The 19262-nt window shown below is 35.5% G+C and overlaps 1 protein-coding gene across 1 annotated transcript in view; it reads left to right on the top strand.

The window, feature by feature from the left end:
* CXADR (CXADR Ig-like cell adhesion molecule) overlaps positions 1 to 19262 on the top strand; it is a 70213-nt gene that overhangs the window by 48362 nt on the left and 2589 nt on the right. The gene's annotated exons all lie outside the window — the stretch shown is intronic.

Consider the following 19262-nt stretch of genomic DNA (forward strand, 5'->3'; position numbering starts at 1 on the left):
GTTTACAGGTATTCTTTTTCTTACTGGCAATCTTACAATATTCGCGTTAGAAAGCTTCTCACCTCCAATCCTCAAAAAAGATTCTTATTGACTACATTGACCAGTTATTCTGGACAAATTACTTCCTATAAATTTGAGCTATCTGCCATGCACTTGGTAAATGGGAACATAGCCTGAGTGTGTCTTAGGGGGAGGTTAATTGAAAAAACCCAAATAATTATCCGTATAGATAATGGATTTGAAGAAATACCTGATCTTTATCAAAAAGATAATTTTTAAAATTTAAGATTGAGTCCTGGAAATTTGGAGCAAGTTAGGGGCAAGTAAACATTTTGATTAAAAAGAAATCATTGCATGAAGTTGGCTGTCAAATTCTGTAATGTGTGGCTTCTTATGATAACTATTCTCAGTGTCTTTTTGTGTGTGCAGCATGTAAATTTGAATTTTATGAATGTTTAGAGTTTTTTTTCCTAATTTTTGTTTCAACAGTGTTTAGGGCTTTCAGATGCCTTATTCTAGTGTGAACAGAAAAAGTCCATATTTTATGTGGTTAATACTTTGGTGTGTCATGTAAGAAGTAGTTTGTAAAAAATGTTGGCATAATTTTAACTTTCTAGTGGCTTGTGACATTATATATTATATATATGTACATATATCTTTATAATATTCTTGTGTTTAGTAGTGTAAATGTTCTGGGCAAGTTTAATATTTCATATGCCTTCAGATATTCCAGCAATAAAGGCAACATGTTCTGCAATAGGATTTCTTACTCATATGCCTATTTTGACACTAAAATAATCTATAAAGGAGCACAGATTCTTTTTATAAATGTTATAGAAGCAGGGAAGGATAATAAATTTGTGAATTGTGGTTGTGTTTATTTGTCTATAGGGAAGGCTGATCATTTATCTTATGGACGTTAATACCAGCCTTTTATTAATTAATTAAGTTTTACAAAGTAAATATCCTGTTTTGTAACTTAAGAATATAGTGAATATCAGTTGGGATTGGTTTTAGTAATGGACACTAAAAGTTCCATCAAAGAAGAATGTTGTGTTTTCTGCTAATTTATTTAATGACACAAGTGTTAAGAGAACCACAATTCATTGATTTACTTATTCTTGTCCCTAACTGTGAATTTTAGTGATAAATACACTTGTACTACTGAGAAAAATATTTTGACACTTCACGTATGCGAAGTAGAGAATTGATAGTGTCATTTTCAGATTTTGTATTTAAAATTTCTGGCTTACATATCCAGTGGTGCACATTTTGAAATTTGTAAGAACAAAGTTTGTTTAAAAAAAACAAAAACTTGCTCTAGTTTTGTGACGTGTGTACTTTTGAAATAAAATCAAGAAAGCAGTTCTCTGCCTTGTGGTGTGGCTTTATTGTGCCTTTAAAAAGAAGTCTGCTAAAGCTTTAATATGTTATTCCTCCCTGCTTTCCTGCATCAAGATTTCCCCTTTTCCCTGTGCATCCTTTAAACAGGAAGAATGAAGATTGCAACAATCATACATTAATGAAAACATGTCAAACGCACGTATATATTTCTCTACTCCTGTGTATGTATGTGACAGTGTATAATATTTGGAGTTGAAAACTCCCAAGTTCTATGATCATTTTAGAATTCACTGTATAAACTTGAGTTTTTTAGATGTATTAAAAATGTGCATGCACGTATGTGTTAAATATATATGTCTTAGTTTGCTTCTGCTGGTGTAAAATACCTTTGACTGGATAACTTATAAACAAATTTATTGGTTACAGTTCTGGAGGCTGGAAAGTCCAAGAACAAAACACTGGTAGATTCGTTGTCTGGTGAGGGCTTGCTCTGTGCTTCAAAGACAGTGTTTCTTGCTGTGTCCTCATATAGTGGAAGGGACAAGGGAGCTTGCTCGAGCCTTTTTTGTAAGGGTACTATTCCCACTCGTGTGGGTGGAACCCTCATGACTTAATCACTTCCCAAAGGCTTCACTTCTTAATAGGAGTACTATCACACTGGGTGTTAAGATTTCAGCATATGAATTTTAGGGGAACACAAACATTTAGAATGCAGCAACATCTTGTTATGGTTTATAGCTATTTTCATTGACTCTAAACACTGATTTCAGGAAAAACCAGGATAGGATATTAATGCTTCTATAAGAAGACATGTTGAGGAATATTTTGTTTATATTAGGATTTCTCAACCTGGGCACTGTTAACATTTTGGACTGGATAATTCTTTGTTGCAGGGGACTGTCCTATGCATTGTAGGATGTTTAGCAGCATCTGTGGCCTCTCCCGCTAGGTGTCACTACCCCCTGCCCCCCCCCCCAGATGTGACAATGAAAAGTGTCTCCAAACATTGCCAAATAACCCCCTCTGCCCACAGGGGTGGGAGGCATATCACCACTATTTGAGAACTGCTGGTTTACACTAATGTGAAATTTTCTACTCAGATTAAGAGAGCACAGGATTTAGAGTCAGGCATGTTCAAAATACCATTTATTATTAGTTGCTTCAGTTACCTTCAAATTTCCTAGAACTTAAAATAGGGATAAAAATACTTACTTCAAAAGGGATGTTGAAAGATTTTAAAGATTCAGAATTGATACAGAAATGAAAATTCTTTGTATTTATCCCTGGTAGATGGGATGCTGATAATGATACCCAGACTTTCAAAGAATCGAGATTACAGTAAGATATACTAAGTGAAACTACAGAGTATAATTTAATGCTTTTAATTTAGACCATATTTTAATCTTGTAGTTCTAAAGGCCAGATCATATTTCTGGTTAAATAAGTAACAAATGGCAAAGCTAATTGCAAAAACATTGAATACAAAGTAATTTGTTACTAAATACAAGTGGTCTAGTTTAAGGCAATAATTAAATGTGATTTCAAGATGCAATAATGGCAACAGTGAAAAGATCAAGAAGCCAGTTCTAGAAACTAAGCTCAGTTATTTTGCTATTTCTGAAGTGTAAATCAAACATACTTTGTTGTATGTAATTACTCAGATAATTTTTTAATTTTGGGCAGGGGGGTGCCAGCCAGCCGGTGCTGTGGTCTGAACCCTTGACCTTGGTGTTATCAACACTGCTATAACCAACTGAGCTAACTGGCCAGCCCTTAATTTTTTAATTTTGTTAAATACTTACAGGGAAAAAAAAGTTGCTGCTTTAAGGTAACTAGAGAAAAGGAAGCTGTTAGGTGCTTGTATTAGTCCATTTTCTATCACTTATAACAGAATACTTGCAACTGGGTAATATATAGGAAAATGAAATTTATTTCTTATAGTTTTAGAGGCTGGGAAGTTCACGGCCCAGGGGGCGTGTCTGGTGGGGGCCACTTTCTTGGTAGGGACTCCCTACAAGAGTCCTGTGGCAATGCAGGGTATCACATGGTGAGAATGACAAGAGCAAGAGAGAGTTAACATGTTCACTTGCTTTCCATCAGAACCACTCCTTGATAACCCATGAAAGAGGCTTTGGAACTGGATATTGAGGAGAGGCTGGAAGAATTTGAAGGAGTAGGCTAGAAAAAGCCTAGCTGTTGGTGGGAGTTTAGAAGACAAGAAACCCAGGGAAGGTCTGGAATGTTTTAGAGACTGGTTAAAAGGTGGTGACAAGAATGCTGATAGAAATATGGACAGTAAAGGCCATTCTGAGAAGATATCTGATGTAAATGAGAAGGAGTTTATTGGAACCTGGGGCAAAGATTACCCTTGCAATGAACTGGCAAAAGAACTTGGCTGCATTCTGTTCATGCCCTTCAAATTTTACCGAATGTGAAACTTAAAGGTGCTGACCCAGCATATTTGGCAGAAGAAATTTCTAAGCAGCACAGCATTAAGGAAGCTGCATGGCTACTTGCAACAGCCTATGCTGAGTTATGGCAGAAAAGGCATGAGATAAAGCCAGAATTAATAATTCAAAAGAAAATAGAAGGCAAAAAATTGGAAGACTTTCAGCCTGGCCACAAAAGCAAGGATGCAATCCAGCAACTCTTTGCTAAGGAGAATAGTACAGAAGAATGGGATTATCAAAAGGGGGAAAAAAGACCTTGAAGGCATTTCAGAGGCTGCCTCTTCCATTACAGGCCCAGAAGCCTAGGGAGACAGAATAGGCCGGAGGTACCCTCCAGGGGCTCCCTGCCTGGGGATAGCTCAGAAAGCTGCTTCCCACACCAGCACCCTGGAAGCTTTGGCTGCTCCAGCCATGGCTAAATTGGCCCCAGGTGTGGCTTGACCCGAAGTTTTGGAAAACACAAGATGAAAGCCTTGGTGGTGTCCACATGGTGTTAAGTCTGCAGGCTCTCAAAATGCCAGAGCTGTGAAAGCTTGGGATCCTCCACCCCGATTTCAAAGGATGTATGGAAAATCCTGGGGGCCCAGAAAGAGATTTGTTGCAGGGGCGGATTCACCACATAGAGCCTTCACTAGAGCAGTGCCGAGCAGAAACACAGGGTCCGAGTGGGAGCAGAGAAACCCCATCAGCGCCATGCCTAGTAGAGCTATGGGAGCAGGACTGCCATGGAGACCCCAGACTTGTGGAACTACCAGCATGCAATGCCAGCCTGTGGGAGCTGAAGCATGGCCTCAGACCAGGAAAGCCACAGTAGAGCTGCCTGAGGACTTGGGGGCCCAACCCCCATACCAGCATGTAGAGGACTACCAATATGATTCACCAGCTGTAAGATTCAATGCCTGCCTTCCTGGGTTTCAAACTTGTTTGGGACCTGTTACACCTTTCTTTTGGCCTTATTTCTCCCTTTTAAAAATGGGAATATGTACCCTATTCTTGTCCCATCATTGTATCATGGAAGTGGATAACCTGTTTTGATTTCACAGATGGGACCTTGAGACTTTGGACTTTTGAGTTGAAACAAGTTAAGACCTTGGGGATGGAATGAATGTGTTTACCTGTGAGAAAGATATAAATTTAGGGGGCCAGGGGTGGAATGATATGGATTGAATTGTGTCCCAAGTTTTATGTATTAGAAGTTTGATCCCCACTGTGACTGTTAAGAGGGTGGGAAATCCTATTATGGTCATTGAAAGGTGGGGCCTTGAAGAGGTGATTAGATTCTGAGGACCATGCCCTAGTGAATGGCTTAATAATAGTGGTCACGAGCACTTGAGTCTCTCTCTCTCTGCTTCCGCCATCTCGCAACATGATACCCTGTGTTGCTGAAGCCACCACTAAGGAAGGCCTTCACCAGATGTGTTCCCTGCACATTGGACTTCCCAGCCTTAGAAACTGGAAGCAATAAATTTTTTTTCTAACAAATTACCTAGTTCCAGATATTTTGTTATAAGCAACAGAAATGGACTAATACAACCCTGATGTCCTCGTCTTAAATATAGTCATGTGCTGCATAACTATGTTTCAGTCAGTGATGGACCACAAATATGACAGTGGCCCCATAAGATTATAATGGAGCTGAAAAATTCCTGTGGCCTAGTGACATCATAGCCATCATCATGCTGTAGCACAGCATATTATTCACATGGTTGCAGTGATGTTGCTATAAACTACTACAGACTATATTCAGGAGTGCCTAGCTTACCTACAAGGTGATAAAGGTAGCTCAGACCTTTAAGATAGAAAGCCAAGCATTTGACACATTAGGTCTGACTCCAAGTGAAAGGGCTATTGTCTACCTTAGAATTCTTGCATTTTTATTTATTTTGGTAGCTGGCCAATAGGGGTAACTTGGTGTTACCAGCACAATCCTTTCCCATATGAGCTAACCAGCCAGCCTAAATCTTGCACTTTTAAGTGATTCCTACCCATCCCCAAAATGAAATAATAGTTAATACCAGCTAATACTTACTGACTGCTTGCTGAGTGCCAGGAACAATCCCCACTTGTAATTTAATTTTCATAACTTTGTGTGGGTGGTATTATTCTAATCTCCATGTAACAGATGAGGAAAGTGAGGCACAGAGAGACTTAGTAATAGGATTATTAGAGGGCCCATGCTCATGCAACTAGTGACCAGTGTAGATAACAGGAAAATTCATTACTCTTACCTTATATAACACTCTCGCACTGCAATGAATTTGCCTAATGACACATTTCTCAGAATGTATCCCCATTAAGAGTTGCATGACTGTTAACAAATCTGTTACCAAATGAGGTCACATTCTGAGATCCTGAAGGCTAAAAGACTTCAACATAAAAATTGGGAGGGGGACAATTCAACCCATAAAAGTAGTGATGATTGCAAATTATGAAGAGGGACTATAAAATATAGTGTGGAACACGTGCCCAGAGGGTTTTCTGTTTAATTTTCAGTGGCATAATAAAAATAGTAACACATTAATGACTAAATCAACATAGTTTTTCCATGATGCTTAGTTGCCTCCTTCCCACCCCAAGAGTATACTCATTGTTGGTATTTCAGCTACCCGTGACCAGAATACACTTTGTTAGCCTAACATCTGCTTGTCAAGTGAAAAAAAAGTAGTTGATGAAATGGTTATGAATTTGACTTTTTTATGAATCTTGCTGACAAGATAAAACAGTATTTTTTCAGGGAGGTAGAGCTTTAAAGGAGTTCTGTAGTTATTCACAGTATAACTTTTCATGGATCTGGACAATTTTCTTTAGCTTTTCACTATTTCCAAAAGGTAATGCACAATGTATAGTGAGATGTAAGTCACCCATTTTTTCAGTTGAAGATTACCAAGTGCTCAGTAAGTGTTGGCTGCTAGCATCATATCATTACTGTATTATAATAGTAATATTTACCTCATATTAATGTAGGACAAGGTAACTATATCTCAATTTTCCCAAGACAGTCTAATTTTGTCTGTTACCTAAGTGTGAGTAACTAACAGCAATAAATCTTTTGCTCTCAAAAGTGTCTTGGATTGGACAGTGAGATTTATGGTTACTCTACTTTTGGGGTTTATAGAGTAGCTCAGAAGTAGAGCCTTGATATTATGACTCAGCACAAGAAAAGAAATGGCTCTACTCACACCTTTGTCACTGTTCAATCAAAAGCAGCACCAATATAGCTATATGTAGTTAAATTTCCATTATGTTTAGATTATCTCCAAAAGTCTAGAATATACATATATTGCTATAATCTGTGACATCATTCCATGTGTTGTATATAAATACCTACCAGTAATGGAAACTTAAAAAATTTTCCATCTCTATAAGCCAGGATGTGTTTAACTCATTACATATTCCAAATTTTATTTTCATCTGACTTGATAGTGGAATATTTTTTAAATTGTTTCTTTAAGATGGCACTGTAACAACAGTAAATGAATTTTAAAATATCATCAATTAAATGACATTATCATCAAAATTTGTCTAATCTATTCCTTTTCTAGCATATTTAAATATATGCATTTTAGTCTTAAAGCATATGTTCTCTTTTTTTCCTACTTGATACTCTATCGTAAACATCTGTTGTTAGAAGTATTTCATATGTATTCATTCTAATGGTGCATGATATTTAATTAAGTTGGTGTTCCATAACTCATCATTTTATTTTTGGACCTAGAGATTGTTTACAGTTTTCTGTTACATGTAATATTGCATTCCTAGAGTCTTCTCCATTCTTTCAAGCAATTTCAGAGCACATGTATTAAAACAATGGGTTCTTAGACAAAAGTAATTGGGGAATTTAAGTGAAACCACTGTTTCTCATATGCCAGACCGTTTTCACAAGCTACTTTTTTGTTGATGCCATGATAGCTAACCCACAATTTAAGGAAACTGGTAAGGGGAAGAAGTGAAGTTCTGGCCTTTTTTATTTTATTTTTTTAATTGTGGTAAGAACACTTAACATGAGATCTACCTGCTTAACAGATTTTAAGGGAACAATATAGTATTGTTAATTATAGGCAGTGTTTTACAGCAGATCTCTACAACTTACATAACTGAAGCTTTTTGCCTGTTGAATAGCATTTCTACTATTTCTCCCTCCCCACAGCTCTTGGCAATCACCATTCTACTCTCTGCTTCTCTGAGTTTGACTATTTTGCTGAATATACCTCATAAAGTAAGTGGTATTATGCAATATTTGTTCTTCTCTGACTGGCTTATTTCACTTAGCATAATGCCCTCCATGTTCATCCATGTTGTCACATATGGCAGGACTTTCTTTTTTAAGGCTGAATAATATTCCACTGTATGTATATACCACATTTTCTTTATCCATTCATCCATCTACCAACATTTAGATTGTTTCCACATCTTGGCTATTATGAATAATACTGCAGTGAACATAGGATTGCAAATATCTCTTCGAGATCCTGGTTTCAATCCTTTTGTACAAATACCCAGAAGTGAGATTGGTGAATCATATGGTAGTACTATTTTTTTTTTTTTTTTTTTTTGAGGAAACTCCATACCGTTTTCCATATTGGCTGAGCCAATTTACATTCCCACCGACAGTGTACAGGGGTTCCAATTTCTCCATGTTTTTGCCAACACTTTTTTTTTTTTTTTTAAATAATAGCCATCCTAACAGGTTTGAGGTGATAAAGTTCTGGCCTTTTAAAGCCAACATCATTCATAAGTTTAATCCAAAGTAGAGGGGGAAATCACCAGGAAAGAATGTGTACAGTGAGAAGATGACCCAAGTCAGCACCGTGGGGTGCAAAAGAACTGAAAAGAAATTACTCTGAGAATGAACTCATTCATGTTGACAGACCCCTTCTGGTGGAATGGTTGAGCCACCCCTTAGTTTGGTGGATTGAAGCATGAATGAGATCTAAGGAAGTATATTTTGCAGGTAAACCACATCTGGCTCAAATAAATCTTATATAGGGTCCAAATTATATAAAATAGATGAAATGGTTATTTCATTTCATCCCCAGGTCCCCCCTTCATCTGATCCCCACTAGCTCCTGAGACATCCGATTCAGAAGGCCCAAAATGAAAACTATTAGACTATTCTTTCAAGGTTCCTAGCCATGACAGGAGGGAAGAAGCAAGAGGACACCATAACTAGAGAAGGGCAAAGGTTTGTTTAAGATGAGAGAGACATGAGTATAATTAACGTAGGCTGGGAAGAAGGGGCCTGGAAACAAGATGGAATGAAGAATTTTAAGTGGAGGGATTAACTTGAAGAGGGAAAGGAGAACATTTTCTCCACAGAGGGAGGTTGAAAAGTGAGTTAGGGGCAGATTTAATACATTTTGGCTCTATGGGTAAAATGTTATCAGATGGTCTCACTTTTCTCCATGAAGTAGATGTGAGCTTATTCCCTGGGAGGGCTGGGCAGGAGGTAAGAGGTAGGGAGGTAACTCGGAGGTAAGAAGACTGAGGTGAAATTTAGGAAATTTGGGGTAAAAAATGGAAGAGGCTTAGAACACAGAAAGGGGACCCTGAATGGTCCTAAAAATGCTGGGGAGCTTTGGGTCATGAACTTATGCTGGGCCTAGTTAGGACCTAGAACTTTTGACTGGCAAAGAGTAAGTGCTCAATACAAGTGTGTTTGTATGAAGGCATGATTTATTTCATTCCTGTTGCTTTTTATAAAAACATATCACCTTTCCTATTCACTTACTACTGGTTGTAGAGGACTTGGAGGCATCTAACCTCAGACATGAAGAGGTGGTGGACCACTTTAGAAAGAAGTAAGAATCTACCCAATTATGGAAGCAAATAGATGGTCACTTTCCTCTACAGATACTATGTTTTCCTAGATAAGAGTTGATTAAAACTTTTACTTCCAGGTTAATTTTCTTAAAACCCTTACATTAACCTCCTAATTAAAGATTAAAAGTCCAAACCCTAGCCTGGCTTTGGACTTTTACAACTAACCCTCCACTACCATACTTAACTCTCTATATACTTGCATATATATGTATATATTTTTTCAAGAAAAATAAAGTTTTCTGCAAACTTCTTTAAAAACAATTCCTCTCAGATCATTCTGTATTTATCTATGCATCTGCTATCTATATATAAAATCATTTTTTCAAAACTATGTAATACTACATCAAAGTGATACGTTGTACTTTATTCAACCAGTCTCTTATTGACGGCCACTTAAATTAGTTTCATCTTTTTGGTATAATGAGAAAAAATTATAGTCACTGTATCTGTATATGCAAAATTTGCCTCTATGTACATATCTTTAAGATAAATTTTTAATAAGGGAGGTACTGAGTAAAGAATACTATACCTATTATCAAAACACCTTCTTAAGTGTTGTAGCAACTTATACTCTTAATGGTTGAGTGTTTATCCCCTGCAGATCTTCACTAATACTCTTATCTAATTTTCTCTTCTTTCCCAACCACAGGAGAAAATTATCTCATGGTTTGAAATTTGACCTCTTTCTGTTTACTCAATTGGGCATTTTTTCCTTTGTTTAAAAACCATTGGTCTTTTTGAAAACTGTTGATATCTTTTGCCCATTTTCTTTTGTACTATTATTCTACTAATTTGGAGGAGCTCTTAAGTGTTAATAAAATTGGCACTTTGTATATGAATTATAATTTTTCCCTCAGGTTATTTTTATTTTACTGTTTATGGCTTTGCCCTTTTCTGACTATGAAATCTTAATACTTCCTAAATTCCACCACTAGAAAAAACAAGCCCAAATCATTCTGGTTCATCCCAACTTCTCCTTCCTTGAAATTGTACCCTCATAGGAAGCTGAGGGTCACCTGTCTTTTCATGTGTTTGTCTCTTCTCTCTAAGCAGATGTCTGACTTCTCAAAGGCAGAGAGAGACATCTTTACATCTAAATGTTCAACACATAATAAGTTCTCAGCAATCTTTGTTGATGATGATAATGCAGCAGCTCTGGCAATGTTAAAACCAAGCCATCACCAGATGCATCCCCATCACAGTGTATTTCTCCTTAATTTATCTTTGGTTTCTTCAAGTTGCTGGAGTTTTTCCCAGAGCAGTTTTATGGAATCAGCACAAACTAAACTGATGAAGAAAATGAGTTATCTTGCACTTGAAAAGAAGATGTCTTTAGGTTGTGTGTTAGGTCAGCTGTCACTGTTTGAAGTTGAATGTTGGCTGCTGGCACTATGCTCTTGTAATGTTAAGTAGGACAGTTTTCCTCTCACAGTCCCAGAACTGTCAACAATGAGAACATTTCTAGGGAACAGTAGAATGGCCCTGCAATTCTGGGAAGAGAACATGTGATAGAGAAGATACTAGTGATGGCAATATGCAACTATGATATGGAAAATCACAGTCCAACATTCACCAGTTTATTAATCTGACTAGGAGGGGACATTTTATGTTTTCACAGAAACAACAAAACACAAAGTAAAATTAAATAATTACATAAAAGGAAATATAATCTCTGCCCTGTTAACTAAAAGATAGGATCTGCTACATTCAGGACAAGGTAAAGATGCACTGCATAGTAGCTAACAGGCTTTACGAACATATGTATACATAGGTTTGATTTAAATTTCATGTAATGTTATGGGCAAAAGATATGTGATAAGAAAATCTACATAGCAGTTCAAGTTCTGCAAAAAAAAAAAAAAAAAGTTTATGGTGGTTACAGGAAAGGTACACCAATTTTTTTAAGAGATCAACTTGGGGTAGTAGTTTTTCAAATTTTCTTCAACATACATGTATTACTTTTGTACATCAACTGTAGTACCAAAGCAATAATTGAAACAGTATCATCTCATCCAAAAGATCCATCAGATGACTTGGCCATGCTCACACACACCCTCTAAAATTCACTCTGCTTCCTGTGGCATTAGCCAGTAAGCATATTTTAATGATTAAATGCTCAAATGTTAATTAATACAAATATAAGTACAGTCCTCTCTTTCCACTTACTCAAAGACATTGAGAAAGAAAAGATTTTAAAAACTCAGCACTATCCCAATTATCTTGAGATTCCTTTTTGGACCCTTTCTTTGAGAATAATTAATAGAAGCAACCAGAAGCACCTAATTATGATCTGGTAAAATCTCTTAAAATTCCTTGTAATGGTTCCTGAAGCAAAAAACAGGGCTGCTCACAGGTATAGTACCTCATACAGAAAGGAACTTAATCCCCTGCCTTGTTTGTTATGCTAGAAAGGGATCCATTATGGCCATAAATTAGTGCTTTCAAGGTTTACATACATAAGAAATGCTTATTCCTGGCTTTTTGTGTGCAATCAACTTGGGTGCTCATTCATGAATTAAGATAAATGGAAGGATTTGGCTAGAAGCAGTAAGTATCATGGTTAAGAGTTTGAGCTCTGAAATTAGAGGTTCAAATCCTGGCTCCAACACTGAGCAAATAAGGAATGAACTATGTACAGTGCCTAGCACAGCGTCTGGCTGGTATTAAGCCATCAATAAGGGATGATTCGTATTAAAGATATAGCTTTTAGGGTTTTGTTTATTTTATTTATTTTGGTCTGTAACGGCAATGTGAAGATAGTCTTCTAAGGAAAGAGTATTATAGTGCAGGGTAGTTAATGTCTACATTGTGTCATCCTGCATTCACTACTTTGGTCACTGTCTTGCAAATTCTCAGATGGTTCCTAATGTATTTGAATATTTTACTATCAAGGAGTTGCAAATCTGAAAGTTAAAAGTCCTGCTCCCAAGATGATAGCTTATCTAAAGCAAGAGTAGGAAACAAATGTTTGGGGAAAAAAATGCTTATTTGATGAAAGATGGCACTTTAGAGTTAGGTTTGTTTTTAAACTAGATACAGATAAGTTGAAATCATTATGAAAGACATAATAACAAAAATATTACTATATAATGTTCCATGTTATCTAGCTCAATATCACCTTATTTAAAAAAATGAAGATCCAGAAAGGTTTTGATTTCCCAAGGGCCACATAGTTAGGAACAGAACCCAACTCTCCTGATTCCTGGTCTAGTATTTTTCTAGGAATTGTGAATCCTTGGCAGTCCAGGCCCTGAAAGAACTATATGAAAAGAAAGAAGGGAAGAGTTAGAGTGTGAGGCTGTCTTGCACCCCTTATATTTCCCCTCTTAGCAACACCAGCCAAGGAGAAGGCCAACAAAAGGACAGCTGACTCTCCTGTCCAGTGCCATATGGTCCCTCTCTAAAATGTAGTTCCCGTTGCCCTGGGCACACTGATCATCAACAATTGCAGACTGTTCTCTTGATGCCCATGGTGGCACTAGTGGGGTGTGTGCTTGATGAGGGTCTGCTATGTTTGGCACCAACTGTTTATGCTTGTTATATAGTGCTATGATTACATAACTTAAGTAAATAGTACATATCAACCATCCTAGATATGGTGAAGACAACATATTTGAGGAAAAGAAAAATCTGATTCTGCTTCAGAAGTACATTAAAAGTAGTCTTCTGCAAAGAAACCAAACTTTAAATGAGGACCCATATATTATGGATACAGATTATAAAGAAAACACAGATAACTCCTAGCAACAGACCAACATTTTAAGAAAAATTCTTAATTCTACGTCGAAAATTTGGTGACTGAAAGTATACTGATATATTTTAAACATTTAAAATGTTTAAGGGATATATCATTTTTTTTTTTTTTTTTCCGTGACCGGCGCTCAGCCAGGGAGTGCACCGCTCATCCTTATATAGGATCTGAACCCGCGGCGGCGGGAGCGTCGCCGCGCTGCTAGCGCAGCACGCTACCGAGTGCCCCACGGGCTCAGCCCAAGGGATATATCATTTTTAATGGATTCCCACTTCCATATTCTTGACAGCCAATCCTGATTGTGTAGGGGAAGAGGGATTGTGCTGTAAATCTGCATGTCAAATCCTATGTCACATCCTTTAATTTTTGTGTATTTCTTCCCAGATTTGTCAGTATCACCGCACAAATGGTATTTTGAAATTATTTACCAAAGGATCTTATTTAGTTATCAATATCAAGTTTTAAATACGGTCTGTCTTATCACTGGGCTATATTAAGAATATTATTTCTATCTTCTGATCTGCACCTTTTATTAACTTCTTCTGAATACATGTGCCTTTTTTTCCTAACGGCAGATTTACTGATATACTAGTCTAGACACGTGTAGTTTTTTAATATACACCAAAGAGTTCTAGACATTGGGAATACACAGCAAGCAAGAAATCAACAATATTCCTCAGTGCAGACTATCAGAATTTTTTATAGTAGAATTTGACTGTCAGCGAGTCCTCTGTGTTTCTTTCTGTCTCTTCCTCTCTTATACATACACACCAAGCAGACAGAATTAGGGGAAATGCAATTAACCAAAAGAAGAAACATGAAACAGATTTCACTTAGTAATAACTCAGATGACAAAATTGAATCTTACATTTTTCATGCTCCATTCACTTTAGACAAAGTTAAAAAATTTTAAATACACTTTCATTTTTAATCAGTATGTTTTATCATTACTACTTCTTTAGAGGATCTATAAGATGCAAAAACAATGTTTTTTCCATTGAGTTTAATGAAACAAATAATCACTCTAGATGTTTTTCTGTTGAATTTTACAGCTTTACTTATTTCAACTCTAAAAAATTTATTGTCTATACATTTTCTATCTGTGAATTCAAAAAGTCAGCAGCGGTTATGAGATTAATATGCCCATTTATTTCTAGACTTTAAAGGAATACTCCCCACCACCACCTCTACTACTACCACCAAAGGTGGTATATATTAAGATATATGACTGAAAAGACATTTCCAAAAGAAATCTGTAGATTAATATCTAATGATAAAGACTGGTTAAAGCAATTAAGGCACATACATATGAGTATCATGAAACTATTAAAAAATCATGCTTTAGAAAAAAAAAATCAATGACATAAGAAAAATGTTTCATATTTTCAAATATGTGAAAATAGATATATTTCATATCATAACAAAATAATACAGCAGTAGATTAAGTAAAAGCTCACCCGTCCACTAAAATATCAACAGTGGTTTTGTCTGCTGGAGGGACAATAGGTGATTCTGATTAACTTTCCTGATGCTTTTGTGTATTTAATGAACAATACTTTTTTATTAATAAAAAAGTAGTTCTAACAAAGAAATGTTTGTTGTATATAACTATGGCATACCTAGTTAAAATCCTCCATTACCAATGGCAATTTCTACATGTAGATCCAGAGGAAAATCAGCGATTTAAACTATAACCACTAGCACTTTTCATGTAGAATAAAATTATTTGCAAATACAACCTAATTTAGCTTTGAAGTTGGAAAAGACTATCTGATGCCCTCTTGTGGCCAATAATTTTATAGGTGATTTATTCATTTTTATTCAAATCTGATCTAAACCAAAAGAATACCAAAATGGTATCTATTTTATTGCTATCTAAATGACAAAAAACAATGCTCACACACTATTATTAAACAGTTTAAGGGTAATCATTATTAATAGTTTGGCTTTGCAATCCTCTGTCTAGCTCCTAAAAGTATGTGTCCTGGAGTCGTACTGCCTGGGTTTTAAGGCCCTACTCGTTAGGTCACCTGGAGTGACTTATTTGAATGCTCTGAGACTCAGTTTCCTCATCTGTAAAATGAAGCTAATACTAGTACACAGGTTTATCAACGAACAGAATGAACTGAAAGTACTTAATTTCCATTTTGCTAGGTAAAATGCTTTATACATGTGTGCATAGATATGAACAATAATTGTAACATTATCCTGTGATAATTCTAGGTGGATTCTATTATTATACTTACTTTTTATACCTGTTTTCACCCTTTGCACACCTTATGTAAATATAATAAGATTCATTGAGCATTTGATACTTGCCACATACTGGAGTGTTTTACATTAATCATCTCATTTCATTCTATGATAAACCTAGTAAGTTCTGTTATTATCCTTACTTTCTACACCTATTTTCACCCTTCACATACAATATCATGGACATCTTTCCGTGTCAATATACACACATCACTTTTATTGGCCTCATGCTCCTATATAGTATAAATGAATTATAATCTTTCATTATTGCAAATAATGCTGCAACAAGCATTCTGGTACATCAATTTTTGTACATTTGTGAAAGCATTTCCATAGGCTATCTTCTAGATATAAAATCTGAATTACTGAATAAGAAAATTTTTACATATTAAAACTTTGGCATTGTCAAAATGCCTTCCAAAAATACTGCAAATCAATCTTTTCAATTTGTTAGTTGAAAAATGGCATTTCGTGCTGTCAATTTATATTTCCCTTGTCATTAGTGTGCCATTAGGGCATATTTTAATCTGTTTTTAGCCATTTTTATTTATTAATTTGACTCCACTTAATAATTTATTTGTAGAATTGTTTTGTATAGAGGAATATTAACTCATTTTTTTAAACACATTTTGTGAAAACTTAAGCTTTTTTAAAAAAAAATTCCAAACTGCCAATCTTCCTGTTATGGTGAACATTTTCCAAAACTAAATGTATAAATATCTCCTTTCATTTTTCCTTTCAGTACTTTTACAGTTTCATAATTTACATTATGTCTTTAATATATCTGGAATTTATATAATTTGAAGTAGGAATTTAACTTTTAAAAAATGGATGCCAAATAGCTCGCTACTAAGTTTTGATAAGTGAATTCTTTTTTTTTTTTTTTTTTTGTCTTTTTCGTGACCGGCACTCAGTCAGTGAGTGCACCGGCCATTCCTATATAGGATCCGAACCCGCGGCGGGAGCGTCGCCGCGCTGCTACCGCAGCACGCTACCGAGTGCGCCACCGGCTCGGCGCTGATAAGTGAATTCTTTAATTTGAAAAGCCACATCCACCAAACATTAATGTTTGTATATAACAAATGTCTGTATATATAATGTCTGCATATAAATCCTTCCGGTTTTGCACCTGTAATTTTGTTTCACTGGTGTATGGATTCCTGTGTTATACTTTAGAGTATATATTAATAAATTATGTAAAAGAAAGAACAATCTGTCCTTTGTTCTTTTTTCAAAAAATTCTTGGCTATTGAGAATTATTCTTCCATGTAAACTTAAAATCAGGTTTTCGAGTTCTATAAAATTTCATTTAAAATTTAATTATGACTTACACCTTGACTTTATATATTAATTTGTAGAAAAGTTTTTATAATATTGAGTCCATTTAGTTTTTTATTTTTGTCTTTCACCAATTTTCTATGATGTTTTTTAAGACTCACTCCTTTATGCTCTTACGCTATTGTTAAAGTTTATTTCCAGGTATTTAATACTCTTTCTTAATAATAGAGATTTTTCTCCCACACAGTACTAAACATTTTTCTCATGAAATTAATATTATCATATTATATATAATAGGGAACATTGAGAGAAAAGTATGTAATACTACCCTATTACAAGCACTTATTATTTAGGAATATTTCCTTCTAGACATAGTGTGACCAATCAAAAAATAAGATTTTGTAACCACACTGCAATTGTTTAATTCAGAAATCTAAGATTGCCCATGAAACATACAGGCAATTTGATTATTAATGATGTATAGTATTTGTATTTGCTAAAATTAAATCCATGTAACTTGTCTTTAAGTACTTTTAAAAAAATGTTTTATTTTTACCCCTTAAATGACAAAGTGATAATGCTCAATATAAAAATGTTAAGATTGAAATGTACAAAGTAGAAAGATAAAATTCTTTGTATTTTTCCCACTTCCCTTGCCTCAACAACACTAACTACTGTTAATAACATGGTATTTATTTTTCCAGATAGTATTGACAATATTCTAGATATAACATTTTTCTTTCCCCACTTGCAATATTTTGTTCCATGCCATTCTAAATTAGTCTACTCCTTTTTTTTTTTTTCATGGTTACATGGTATTTTCCACAGTATTTCCTTGAATAGGTGTTCAAATTTTATTTAACTGTTCATCTGTTGATGGCTACTTGGGTTTTTATTATTTTTCCCATATAAAACAATTTTGTAATGTATGCTTTTACATAGATGACCCCCTTGTTTGAGTACTTATGTAGCTAAATTTCTAGAAGTACAATTGATTGGTCAGAAGATATGCAAGAAGAACCTTTTAACAATATACACTTCAAAAAGGTGTAATTGCCCTTCAGAAAGGTACATACCCCTTTAAACCTCTACTAACACTATGAGACTGACTGCTTCCCCAAACACCCTCACCAGCACTGGGCATTACTGATCTTATGATTGTCAAAATAAATCTGTTTTGATCTGCATTTAATTACTAACAACCTTATATTTATTGGTCACGACACTAAATTAATTATGTAGAGAAATGACTCATTAAACCTCTAGCCTGGAAATGTTTTTCACTCATACTCCCTATAGGTTTATAACATTTTATACATTTTATATAATATTATCTATTTATAAGTATACAAAGGTACTTCAAAATTTTGTGGAAAAACAGAATTAAAAGATAATACAATCTTTCCATAAACTTTTTGAAGTACCCTCATATAAGTAAATACGCATACACATAAATAAAAGTAGTTTTTTAGCCATGCTATGGCTGCCTAAATCCTAACAGCTGGTATTTTCAAGTCCTGTGAAATTTAAGCTTACACTCTCTCATGATTATGTTTGTAACTGTTATGGAAGTTATTTCTGTAGTTAGCTATTCCTTTTTTGAGAGTAGAAACAATTAATTTCAATATTTTCATTTCTAGTGATTGTGCTTTACAGAATAATCAAACCACTCTAACTGCAGTGATGTATCTGCTACAAGTCCTAATAATGAATTGCTTTTGATAAGGGTTAAATGTGTTTCCATTTTGGTCCTTATGTTACCCTTAAAATTACATATGAAGAAAAACCAAAGGAACCTGGAAGACGGCCTAATGCAGTTAAACTGGGTGGAGGGTGATAGCTTTTGCAATGAATAAAGTGAGTACACATTTTAATGGGAATTGCATGAGCCTTCCCTGTAACTAGTTGTTTTAGTCCGTTGTGTGTTGCTATGACAGAAATAACCTGAGACTGGGTAATTTATAAAGGAAAGAGGTTTATTTGGCTTACAGTTCGGGGACAGCTGCATCTGGCATGGGCCTCAGGCTGCTTCTACTCATGGCGGAAAAACAGCAGACAGCTGGCGGGTACAAGCAGATCACATGGCGAAAGGAAGCCAGAGAGAAGGTGCCAGGGTCTTTTTAAGCATCGAGATCTCATGGGAACTAATCGAGCGAGAACTCACTTATTAATCTCCCCTCCCCCAGGGAGAGCATTAATCCATTCATGAGGGACCGCCCCCATGACTCAATCAGTTTCCAACACTACCACATTGGGGATCAAATTTCCACATGAGTTTTGGAGGGGACAACACATCCAAACTCCATCATTAGTGCTTGCATGACAACTTCCAGTATGAGCCAATGCCATAAAGTGCCCTCTGTAAT

Source organism: Cynocephalus volans, chromosome 1 (assembly GCF_027409185.1).
Source record: "Cynocephalus volans isolate mCynVol1 chromosome 1, mCynVol1.pri, whole genome shotgun sequence".
In the NCBI taxonomy this organism is placed as follows: domain Eukaryota; kingdom Metazoa; phylum Chordata; class Mammalia; order Dermoptera; family Cynocephalidae; genus Cynocephalus; species Cynocephalus volans.